Genomic DNA, 12,545 nt, shown 5'->3' on the forward strand with positions numbered 1-12,545 from the left:
TGGACAGAACATCTCTTCCAGCTGATCATCTGCCTGCTACTGACAGAAATTTAAAATCCATAAATGGCTGTGGATGTTGCCCAGTGTCACCCAGCTGTGACAGGGCTAAGGAACTTGGAGTGTCCTGCTGGCACTCTAAAATGGGTCTTTCCTTTGGGATGTGGGCAGAGGAGATCCTCTGCTACTCTGAGACCTCTCTGGGAAGCCTTCAGAAAAGTCTGGGGTCTTGCAAATTTTGTTGTGCCTATGGCAAGTAAGAAGTGCCCAGAAGTCACACATTTGGTTTTACAGTTTTATTGCCACAGAGGGGAATATACAGAAAATAACCGTGGAACACAATTTTAACAAAATAAGTTTCACATTATTTGAAGGTCAGTTTCCCACTGCTAATGGGAAACATAAATATTCTAAACTCTTTCATACAAACTGAATGGCAAGTTACAGTCATAGAACAGTAAGAAATCCCCCAAAAATCAATCAACAATCCCCCATCCCCCCAAAAAATCTCCCACAAAATCTCCCACGAGCTCTGGGGTTTGGTTTTGTGTCTGAATGATGCTGACAGTTCCAGTTCTGCACTGTGAGCACTTGCGTCACTTTGCAGTTGACAAGAAACGGATTAGATTAAAGAGCAGAGAATTAAAACCAAGATACATTAACTGTTGATTACTTTCACCATGAAAACCAGCTTGGCTTGATTCAGTAATGTTTTTTGCTTCCTTTTACCATTGCCTTTGCATTAATTTTGGATATTGTTACTTCCTAGAAAGTAACTGTCCTGCCTATGTGTTTTCTTGTTTCAATAGCTAGATAAAAGTCAAAAATGCTAAGAATAAATTCAGACATCTGACAGAACAAAATGCTCAATATTGGTTTTATGTAAGAGTTTCCAAAGATTGAAGCTTTCATCTGTAACCAAATAATCTGCAATTGTTTGACAGGTCTTGTGAAGAGATGCTTGTTTAAGCCACAAACCATAATTTTCAATAGAGTGTATTTGTCCCAAAGGCTGCTGTCTCTATGACGCTTCCACAGCTATTGGTGTGTACAGCTGTAGAGTATATTCAGAATTAAAATCTTAACAAAGATCCATGGCATAAAGGAAGCTTCTTTTGCATGGAAGGGTGAGATGATGTGAATGGCGTGGGCTGGGGAGAGCTATCACTGACTGCAGTTCTGCCTCTGCTCTGCCATGTGGCAATTCATAAATTTTAGCTTCAGCTTGGTATAACAAACACTATTTCAATGTCTCTAAGTTATGTGCATATTTCCCAGCTTTTCTGTAGTTTGCTTTTAAGACATACACACAGAAGAATAAATCTTGCCTTCTCAGACTGCTATAAAATAGGAAGTGTTTGCACAGTATGAGATGAACGCTGTACCTTACCCACTGCAGTAAGGAAAGTGAATAGACATGGAATCTTATAATGCTGTGACACAGTAAAACATTGGATTCACTCAGTGCTGGTGGGAAAATACATCTTTTAACTATTTCATGTAGTTAATGCTAGTCATGATGAACACATACTCCTATGTTATGGGAGACCCTCACAGTGAGTGCATAAACAGCACAGTAACTGTGCTGAAATCCCCTGGAAGGATGCAGGGAGGTGTTTTTATGAGTCAGTGTTGCAAAGTATGAGAAAAATTATTACAGTAGGATGCAGAAGGGCAGCTGGTGGAGAGATAGGGGAAGGGCAAAAAGCCCGGGGAATGGGAGAGTTTGGCCATTGTCTTTAATGACAAAGAGCAGCAGGGTTTCTGTTGTAGCCTAAGGATGGTGGGGGGTTCAATGATAGCCTGGGATTTCTTCTGGTCCCTCTATTGATTGTGTCTTGCAGGGGATGAATGAAGGTTTGATGTATAGACTTTTAGGCAGTTTATAAGAAAAAATATGCCAAATTTTATAAGAACTATTTATAAGAACATTCCTGCAGTGCTGCTTTGCTCTCACAATCATTTTAAGGGTCATATTAAAAATTACCGGAAACAAACATGCAAGACCTTCAAATCCTTACTGTGAAATTGGCACTATATATCACACATGGTATATAGTGTAAATTTCTATTGACGCATTTCTACTTTTCCATTAGTTTCACATTTCTATTTTTCCATTACTTTCCTCTTCTTTTTAGAGAAAAACACAAATACAGCAGGTGGAGGACATAATTTTCATTATCAGACTCTCACCTGTTTTGCTCCTCCATTGAATAAAATTACAAATAGGAGGGACCCACCTAGTAAGCTGGGAATGCAGTTGTGTTGGGGGTGAGTTGTGTGTCCTGTGCTTGGAAATGGTGGATTACTGCATGCTGACCAAACCTTATTGAAATCAGCCACTGGACATCAGCAAAAAGTGAGTAATCCTGTACAGCAACACAGCACCAGCACAGATCCAGGCACCAGCAGGCAGAGGTTCCAAGAGTTATCCCTGAAAAGTGATTGCTCACTGAATGAGGGCTAAGAATAGTTTTAATTTCTCTCAGAATATGTTTTGCTTCTCTGGAAATGATCATTTTTGCTGCATCCAAAGTAGATTGCGAGTACCAAGTCAGTTAAAAGTTAAATGTAGCTGTTCACAATTCATAATGTGCTGTTATAAATAATGTAGCACAGGATATAGAAGCAAAAATAGAATTATGAATAATGTTATGGAAATTACTGAGGTAGAGAGATTCAAACTAATTTGAAAACAACTATAACCTGAAATGCTGTGACTTGGGACTTCTAGTTTTGCCAAAGTGAAAGAGTTTATTTGGGGCTTTAAAATATTTTTCCATGGGGTTCATGAGCTGTTAAGGCCTCCTCACTCTTTCCCTATGCTGTACTCAGTGGGAGTAGATGTTTACTCATTTTAGTTTACTTCCTGGCATTATCACATTTTTGCATAAATCATTTTCCAGAGAAAGGCGTTGTGGGCTCATTCTGCCTGTGCTAGCATATTGGCATGCTCTGATCAAAGAATGAGTCTGTCTTACTCTGGGGTGAATGTATGCTCATCCCTGCTACACCAAGGAGAATATTCTGGTTTAAAAATCCATCTTGAAAACAGGAGGTGCATGCACATTGCTGTATCTGTGAGAAGTTTTAAGAAGTTTGTTGTAACTGTTGGCAATACTATGACTTTTTCCAGATGTTGTACTCCAATACAAATATCTTAGCTCTATCCTGCATCCATGACTCTCTAAATTTGTAAATATTAGGTAGTATGCTAGAGCAAACAGAAATAAAACTGAAACAGAGATTTTAAATATTGAAGTTCTAAATATTATATTGATAAATTTGGTTACTGTGAGTTAAAGATTTTCTGTCTCACAATTAATGCAGCGATAAATTATGCAAATTATTTTTAGAAGATTTGTTCTGATGGTCTTTTATCATTCTGTTAAGATGCTTTAACCTTGAACTATAGTTGTTCCCAATGCCTGGGGCTATACTTCCAGGGGCACTCTGCTTTTAACACCTCTGCAATGTCACTCTTCCCTTTTTTGAAAGTTACAGTTTAAAAATAGCAAAACCCTTAAATATTTCTTCAGCACTATTTGATTGCTACATACAACCAAAAATTACCGTAGTCACTACTTAATAAAGTCAGAAGCTAGCATATAATAGATACATGCATGTTTTAAGTAGTTATTTCCTTGGAATTTATAATGGAAATCACCAGGCAACCCAATGATTAATTATTACAGACTTTACTATTTCTAGAGCCTATGATCCTATTTAGATGAGTTATCTCAGGATAATTGACTTTTGATTACATAGTAATTCTCATAGATATCTTGTTATGTTGCATAAAAATGTCTTGTGGGTTTTTGGGTATTTGAAGGCAGAGGAGTCTGGTGACCACGATGACCTTCCCAGGACCTGTTCTATGAATCTGAATTTATTATTCCCTAAAAGTCTTGTGCATTTTTGCCAGTCTTCATTTAGCCTCATGAATGTTATGGGTTTTTTTCAATCTTGAGAATACTCCTTTCCCTTCTATAATCTTCACTATTTCTTTTATCTAAAGATGGAAATAATTTACTATTCATAGCAGATTTGTATTATGTCCCCCATTTTGAGTTTTATATCTATGTTTTTAATTAGCTATTTAAAACACTAAATTTGTTCACTCGATCTGCTGAGGGGTCAACTTGCATATTTGTATTTGATGATATATAGACAAGACTGAAATAATTTAAACCACTCTACAACTTTTGTGATCATGTAACAGATGTCAAACTATCTTCAAGTACTTAATTTGATTTCCCCAAATATATAACTGAGTATTAAAAAAAAAAACACAACAGTAGAGGTACTTGCTCTGCTTCTGAATTTATTTCTACTGGTAATTTTTATAGTCTAGGCAATTATTTTCATGTTGTAAAAATATTTTATCAATGCAGTATTTCTATGTACTATCCTAGGGATGTTGTCTTCCTTTTACTATGCAAGATTTCCATAGTGTTCTAAAGCTGAGCATTAAAACTGCCAGTTCTAAGGCTGCTGCTCATTTCTATTGTGTGTTACTCTGTACGTGTTTGTGTTGCACGTCAGTATTCCGTTCACTTTAATAATTTAATGTCAGTAACCAAAATCTGATCTACAGAACTTTTCTTTATAAAAGATTTAAATCTGTTCACCAGAAGAAGCATTTGGGTTGCACAAGGGCAAAAGAGAAGTCAATGCTTTCTAGTATTCTCTAGTCTGTTATTAGGCCAGTAAAAACTTGGATACGGTCAAATTTAATGTAAAATAGTCTTAGCCTCTGGAATACAAGGATACAACTGGGTTGGTTAACCTATAGGTGTCCCCCCTCTCTAGAAATATTCTTACAGCCTAATGAAAGTAAATCTTCATGTGAAGTGAAATGATTTATGAGCTTCAGATATTTTCCCTAAGCCAGATGGCAGCAGTAATTTTAGTCCTTGGTGGGGCATTGCCCATCCTCATGCACAGCCCTGCCAGTGTCTGTCCAGATGTGCTCCTGCCCTTGCTGAGAGTATCCCAGGGGAGATGCTGAGGGCAAGCTGAGGTGGAGGCTCCTGCAGCAGGCACAAAGGCATGCTCTTAGGTGCTCCTGCTTGGATGTGCATACAACATAAATCTTATAGTCTCCTGCTTAAATTATAGTTCTTCTCTATTGCTTTATAGAGAAAAGCACAGCTGTGATAACATCACCACAGTAAGGCAGTAGGGTTATGAATCATTTGGACCTGTGAAGAAATTTCCTGTGGTTGTGTGCTCTTTCTTTATTTGAGCTTCTGAGATAAAGGTCTACCCCTGATTTGCAGTGTCTTCTGTCTCTGTTATGAGGAATATTGCTGCTTTTCTGACAGTGCATACATGCTGCATCACAAAGCAGGGTGGCATGTTACAGAGCTAATCACTGCACAGGCTGGGATGCTTTGGGCTCTAAGTGCTAGAATCTCACCTAAAAGCTCCTCCAAAAAGGAAACCAAGCCCAAGAGTTCCACATTTTCAAAACTATTTGTGCTCCTAGTGAAAACCCTGCCCTTCAGATGACTTTGGCATCCTCTAACATCAGCGGTTAAACTCCAGGAATGCCCAAATTCCCTGAGCACATCACTCCTGCAAAAACTGACCTTGCCAGAAGCAGAGGCTCACAGTCATGCTGAAGTCCTTGTGGCACCTAAATGGATTCAAACTAGAAATTCTTTTCCTTTCCTTGCTGGTACCACCAAGTCATTAATCTGTGGTGTGTCTGCATCTGCCTCTACTGCTCCTGTAAAATTCTGTCCCTCCTTAGGAGCCCCTGTGAGGCAGCCCTGTCAGGATTTTTTAGAGTTTCACAAATAGTATGGAAAAATAAAGACCAGAGGTAAGCAAATCTGAGGCCAAATTGCAGGCAAGGGAGATTTGACCATAGTGAGGTAAAAGGGAAATGAGAGTGGAATTAAAATAAATTTTTTTGAGGGTTGCAAAAAAATCCCACTAACTTCTAGAAGATTTTATGGCCACTATATGTTGATCTCTTTATAGGGACAATGTGCTGGAAAAAATGTCAAATTTTTTAGTACAGGCATAAAGCTTTTGGGTTATTTGTTGGTAAGTAGTAGTAGTGAGATAGCAAACATTTTAAAACACAAAAGGGATGAATTCTTAAACAAACAAAAACATGTCCACAAATGCTGTTCTTGTAGTTCAAACCACAGTGCAAAAACCAGTGGCCATGTAGGGGAGTTTGTTTTGGTTTTGTTTTGTTTTTTTTTTTTTAAATTCTGTCCCATTTTCCATCCTATGCATTTTTAAACAAACAAAAAAAAAAATCATACACTGCACTTGTTATTTAGGTTATTTCCTGCTTCAATTCCTTCTTAAATCTTGTATAAATCCTCTGGTCATGATGAACCTGTTTGTAAACTGTTTCTGAACTTCAGTTGAATGAAGGACCATTGAGACACCATTTATTTTAAAAAGTGTGTGTTTGTGCGGTGGGGAGAAAGCACATTTCTGATGAGAGAATTTTCTGAACTCCTCTACATTCACTGTGTATAAAAATTCATTTAATTTATCTGCTCTGGTCTTATCTTCTGAATGCCTCTTTTTTGCCTTTACCATTTACTGTTGTATAGCCTTTCTAGAGGGCTTTTGATGGCTCTGTAAAAGGTTTTATTATTACTTTTTTCAGCTTTTGTAACTTTGTTCTTTAAACTCTTTGGCCTGCCTTGTGTTTTTAACCTGCCAGAGCTCATTCTCCTTTATTTTTCTTGCTTGAACACAATGTCAAATTTTTAAAGGTCACCTTCTCCCTTCTGAAACCTGGTCTAGAGCACATGTAACTGATCAAAGCAATGGTGCAGTGAGTTAAAGGTGAAGCCACTGCTGGCCACTGAAAGCTGACCAGTGTTAATGAGATATCCAGACAGGAGGGGAGAGCTCAGGGTGGTCAGTAATTGAGCTCAGGAGGACTCAGAAACAAGTTCAAAGCCTCTCTATGGCAGCTCCAGCCTAGAAATGTGAATAAACTGCTGTTGCTTTTTGTTGTCCTGGATATGGTAAGGAAAAAAATTGGCAATTTAAATGACCAGAATTGCATCAAAAAGTCTTTGTTCAGTTTTTCCTCCTAAGGGACCCAAGACTCTCAAAATTGGGCTATCAATTTAGGTCAAAAAACCAAAAAGTTAAACTGTTAAATGACATTAATGTCAAGCTTAGAGAGATGCCACACATTGCAACTATGACACATTAGAGTGAAGGAATACAGATTTTGCCATGCAATAATCTTGTATCAAGGAGCAAATGTAACTAAAACTGTTATGTTGTACTGTTATTAGTTATGTTAAGACCTGTTGCTCAGTACTCAGAAAGGCTTTAAAACAGAGCATGCACATTAAAATTAACACAAGTTCAGCTGAGACAAATACAGAAAACAATTCCTTTTCTTTTTTAATTCCAAAACTCTAGCAAGAGCATTTAAAAAATTAAGTAGGATTTATTTCAAGGAACAAAGTTTGATGAATCTGCATAAAAGAAAACAAACAGCTTGATGTGAAATGGCACCTGTATCTGCAGCATTTGCTCGATTTTGACCTCCCTTAGGAACATATAAAATAACATCTAGATTTTATTTTCAAATATTTTGAAAAACTGGAAATACATACTTGCATATGCTTAGAGCACACGGGTCATTGTTTCGCTTTAAATAACCAAAAAGAGTAACCAGCAATACCTCTCACGCAAGCAGAGTTTAAGAGCTTGGCCTGTTACAGCCAAGAGTTTCAGCCAATTATTTCTCTGTGAACACCAGCTGGCATAAAAATGTTCCATAACTCTGCTGCACACAGGGGTTTTATTTCCCACTTTTAATTCCTTTCCCTATCACAGCTTCAGGCTGGCCTGTAAAATTCCCTTCAGTGTATTGTTAGGTGTGATGGGATTTACATAGATTTGAAAATCCCCTTACAATAGCACCTGGGTGATAATTAAGATATGTGACTCTTTGCCAATTGCCTTTATTACTTGAGAAATAGCACAGACTTTTCTTTGGATCACCACTGAAAGTAGATAAAACTGGAATTGCAGCAGTGGCATAGGATGGGGGCTCTACTGTCCTATAAAACACTGTACGCTCACATTAATTGTGCTCTTTTCCAACAATGTGAAGCCTTTGCTTTTATAGCTCTGCTCCTTATGGCTTCTCATAGTTTCAAAGGCATAGCAGTGTCTGAGCCCATTGCTCTTAACAAAATCACTATTGATTGGTGGTGAGAGGAACAAAACAATGAAAATATGTCATTGGCAGCTGATGCAAAACTATTCTTTTGCTCTAATTACTGATGCTGTCAGGAACTAGTTCTGCATTAAATTGGTGCCAAGTTCCCCATCAGACATCAAGGAGCTGCAGACACTGATGCCTTCAAGATCTAGACATAAAACAACACACTTTGGAGACTGTGTTAATACAGGAAGTAATACAAAAGCTGGTCTTTAATTGGAAAGGTATGGAAAATGTCTCCAGAGACAGGTATGGAAAAATGCCCAGCCCACAGAGGGTGAATACAGTTTTGTAAGTTTAACAAATTGGCATAATTACCAAGAATTCCCAATTAGAAGCACAAGTAATGAGGTAATTCTCCCCTTTGGTTCTGCCTCTTCTGCAGCCCTCCTTTCTTGCTACTAGCTGTGCTTTTTTTATGAGACCGTGTTTTGGGAGAGTAGCTCATTCTGGATTCCCAGAAGAAAAAGCAGCAAGATAGGATTGGGATCCTTGGAATGTGTTCTTTTTGTCTATCAGTACTGGACTATCTAAGAACTATGTAACTGTACAATAATAGTCTACAGGGCTGTAAATATATATAAAAGCAAAAAGCAGTTTGGCATCATTACAACTTGTGGTGAGACCTCTGCTCTGCAGGTCCCACGGTGTATAACAGTGATGTGATCAATATTGTAGGGAGTTAGCACAAAATAATTTAGTGTGAGACACTATGGAAGGGGAGTGTGGTAGCTACTTTAAGCAAAACCAGTCTCACTCCACTTGGATTTCATGCTTTGCCAAGACATACCCACGGGCTTGGCCTGGACAAGGAGTGCTGACTATTGCATCCTCATCTCTCTTGTTTCTTTTGGGACAATATTTTGAATGTTTATGCCCCATAGGTGTGGATGATGTCTGGATTTCTTTCAGTTCATTATTTTGCTTCAGACCTTTTAAGCCTTGGGCAAAATTTTTGTGTTTCTTCATTCTTTTTGCCTTACCTTTTCTTCATCCTCTTGTCCTCTCACCATTAGGCTGCCTCATTATTTGTATCTGTTAATTCAAATGAAATCACACAGACCAGGCTCTGTAGCAACAAATGTGTATCACTTTCACACTCACATTTCCACTTGTGCTTTTTCCAGCTGATATTTCTGTTAGGAATTCCCACTGTCTGGCTCTAGGCATCAGCCACTTCTCAGGGAATAGCCGAGCTGAAGAAACACAGCACCCCACCTAAGCTTTTCCAATGAAGGGGTGCAGGGGAACTAAGGATTAAAAAATCCAAATGGCAAGTCAGTTAAGGATTTCTATGCATTCAAGCAAAAATTAACTGAAGGGCTACCACTCTGAAGCTGTCCTCTGTGTCAGTACCACTGTGGTTTAGCTTTAGCCCTTCTGTCAGAAACACATCCATGTTTCTAGCTGTTGTTTTTTTTTTCTGTTTTTATAAAATTCTAATCAGGGCTGGCGTAATTTTCCTGACACATGCCTTAGTTCCACTTCTCCCCCATGACTTCTCTATCTCTTTAGCCTCTTGTAAAAATGCTGTCTCTTCCAAAATGCTGATGTTAAATGCACATTCCTTTAAAGTTCTGGCTTCTGGGTTCCTACCTCTCTTACAAGATTGTCTGTCTCTCCTGTCTAGACCCTTGTCTGTCCTAACACAATTTGTAAAGTAACACTTTCTAGAAGCACAAGAAAATAGTATTTTTAATACAATTAAATGGCTCTTTTAAGCATATTTTAAACTATATGAAGCCAAAACCTTCACCAGAACTTCAGAGCTTACTGGCTCCAGCTCAGTTTACTTTTACTTCACTGCTCTTACAATTTCAGTAGCTGTCAGCTTGAAGTCCCAGTTTGAGCTCTCTACTGAGTTTGCTGGCCAAGTTCCCCTAAGGGTGATTGAAAGTGATGGAACAATTAATCAAAAATTTGCAAAGAAAAAAATTCAAGCAATTCAGAATGAAAATGAATACAACCCTGTATAAAATGTTCCATGAGTAGTTCCTAGGGAAACTAGAAGCATTCAGATCCTGTAATAAGATATTTAATCATCATGTGAGGTTTAAATTTTTTTTAAAATGAAATATTTTCATCATGTATTCTTCCTTAGCTAAGCAATTCTTGTTTTGGGAAAGCAATTGCAAAAGGCTAAAGTCAGCATTCCCAAGGCAGAAAATTAAAACCATAGCAGTTATATAGGGCTATTTCTTCTAGGATCCAATGAATGAAATTGATTCTTTTAAAGATACAGAGGAGACCCTCAAGTGTGCAGCCACATGCATGATTTTGATGTGTTCTAACCAGAAAACAGCTATGCAAATAGCAGCTTGGACCTGAGGACCTTAACCTGGAACCTTCTGTCTCTAAACCTGTGATTTTTGTTAAAAAATTTTTTCTTTCTTCCTTTGTGAAAACAGAATATGCCTGGAACAGAAGGCTATTTCATTTACTTTATTTTACAATGGGCTTATTTAAAAGACTGATTTTACACTTTTATCACTCCGCTTTAAACCTCAACCACAGCAGAGTTCATTCTTAGGTTTCATGCAATTCTTTAATATTTTTCACTCTATAGCCAAACAGCCATGGATGAATTATCTCGGTTAATGTGATGGTGTTAACGGAATATAGATACATTTCATTTTCAGTTCCATAGCTCAGCTGAGGCACTAATAAATGTAGCTTTACACCATCAAGCAACCACCAGAGCCTTTTCAGGGGGAAAGCTTAGCCCTGCATGGTTACAGCAGTTTAAGAAAGATCACTGAAAGGAGTACCTACTGTCTCTACACCAAAGACACTGCCTTCTGCCCTGGTTGCTGGCCCTGTGCAGTCATGTTTTTTTCTTGGCACAGGTATTATGTGTTGATTTGACCACAGGAAATGTTTTGGCTCTTGGCTGTGTCAGACTTACGCTGCATAGGAGATCTCATAAAAGCCATGTGGGGCCAACACTTTAGGCAAAGCTTTCTAAGTCTTTCCACTGCTAGGATGTCAAAACCTTTTGAAAATCACCTGTCAAGCCAGCAGAGTCTGCAGAGGCAGAACTGAAGAATTCCTGTACTCCAAAAGCTGCTGGGTTATATTGTTTTGGGGTTACAAAATTGAATAATCTGGCCAAAGCTTGTGCAGCAGCCTAAGGATTAGCTCTGCTCCTGTCCCTATCTATAGATTACCAGAAAAGGTTTTTCTATTGACTTTCTTATGCAGCAGAAATCCTGTTAGTCACATGATTCTTCTCCCAAACCCAAATAAAAGCATGTCAATGAACCCCATTCATTTTTCAGCTGCTTCAGCTACCTGAGCCAGCTTAGCAGATAGTTTACAAAAGCCATCCTGGCAGAAAGAAGAGCAGGGATAAGCACTTGAGGATTTAGTATGGCTAGTCAGCTCTTTGACTAGGATGAAAGTGTTTTAGAAAGAAGCAAAACTTTTGAAATGGTGATTTTCATGCTTCAGAGTGGCAGTTCTGTTTCAGTATTGTTTGCTCTTCTGTAGATTCTTTCTGAATAACTTCAAAACCAAACATCTATGTGAATTACCATGCATAAACATTCAGATGATGTAATTGTTATGATAGCATTTCAGTTTTACTGGATACCTGTAAGTGAGGGCTTAGGGCCTCAGCTTAAGAAACACAGGCAGGAGTCTGATTTTTCAGCTGGCAGGATTTCGCTTGAAGGTTCCCTTCAGATCTTTGGCTGGGATGCTGATGAGCAAATGGAGCCTATGACCTCAAAACAGGGGTACAAACTGCGGCACCTTGCAGGTGTGCTGCTGAGCCAGCTGCAGGTCAGGGAGAACTTTTACACTAAGACCCATGAAATAGAATGCAAACAACTAATCAGGGTCAACAATTGTCTCATTGATGCTCTGAGCAGTAAGAAGGTGAAATTTGCCAAATTACTACAGACTCAGCTGTAATGCCCTCAGTCAGGAACTAGCAACCAGGAAATTAAATGTGTGGTGGAGAGTCTCATTAAACTCCACCTGAAAAAAGCATTTAAGCCTCTGATCTCAAGAAGACAAGAGAGATGCTTGTGACTAGGGAGATGGTGGCTCTTCTTGCTCTTATTCTCTGCTATTCCTTCATTCATGATGTGTCTCTGTGTTTGGTTCTTGATTGTCTTTCCATGCAAAGCAGTAAACAAAATAAGTGGTAAATAAACTCTCTCAGACCTGCAACATCAGTAATTATACAATATATACAATAAAATATACAATATACAACACAGTAATTATGGAGACACAAAAACCACCAAGGACTGCAAAAAATGTGATACAGAACCGTATCTAAATTTTGTTTCATACATTCAAAAGGCCAATATAT

The sequence above is a fragment of the Ammospiza caudacuta genome, chromosome 3, assembly GCF_027887145.1.
Source record: "Ammospiza caudacuta isolate bAmmCau1 chromosome 3, bAmmCau1.pri, whole genome shotgun sequence".
Taxonomy (NCBI): Eukaryota; Metazoa; Chordata; class Aves; order Passeriformes; family Passerellidae; genus Ammospiza; species Ammospiza caudacuta.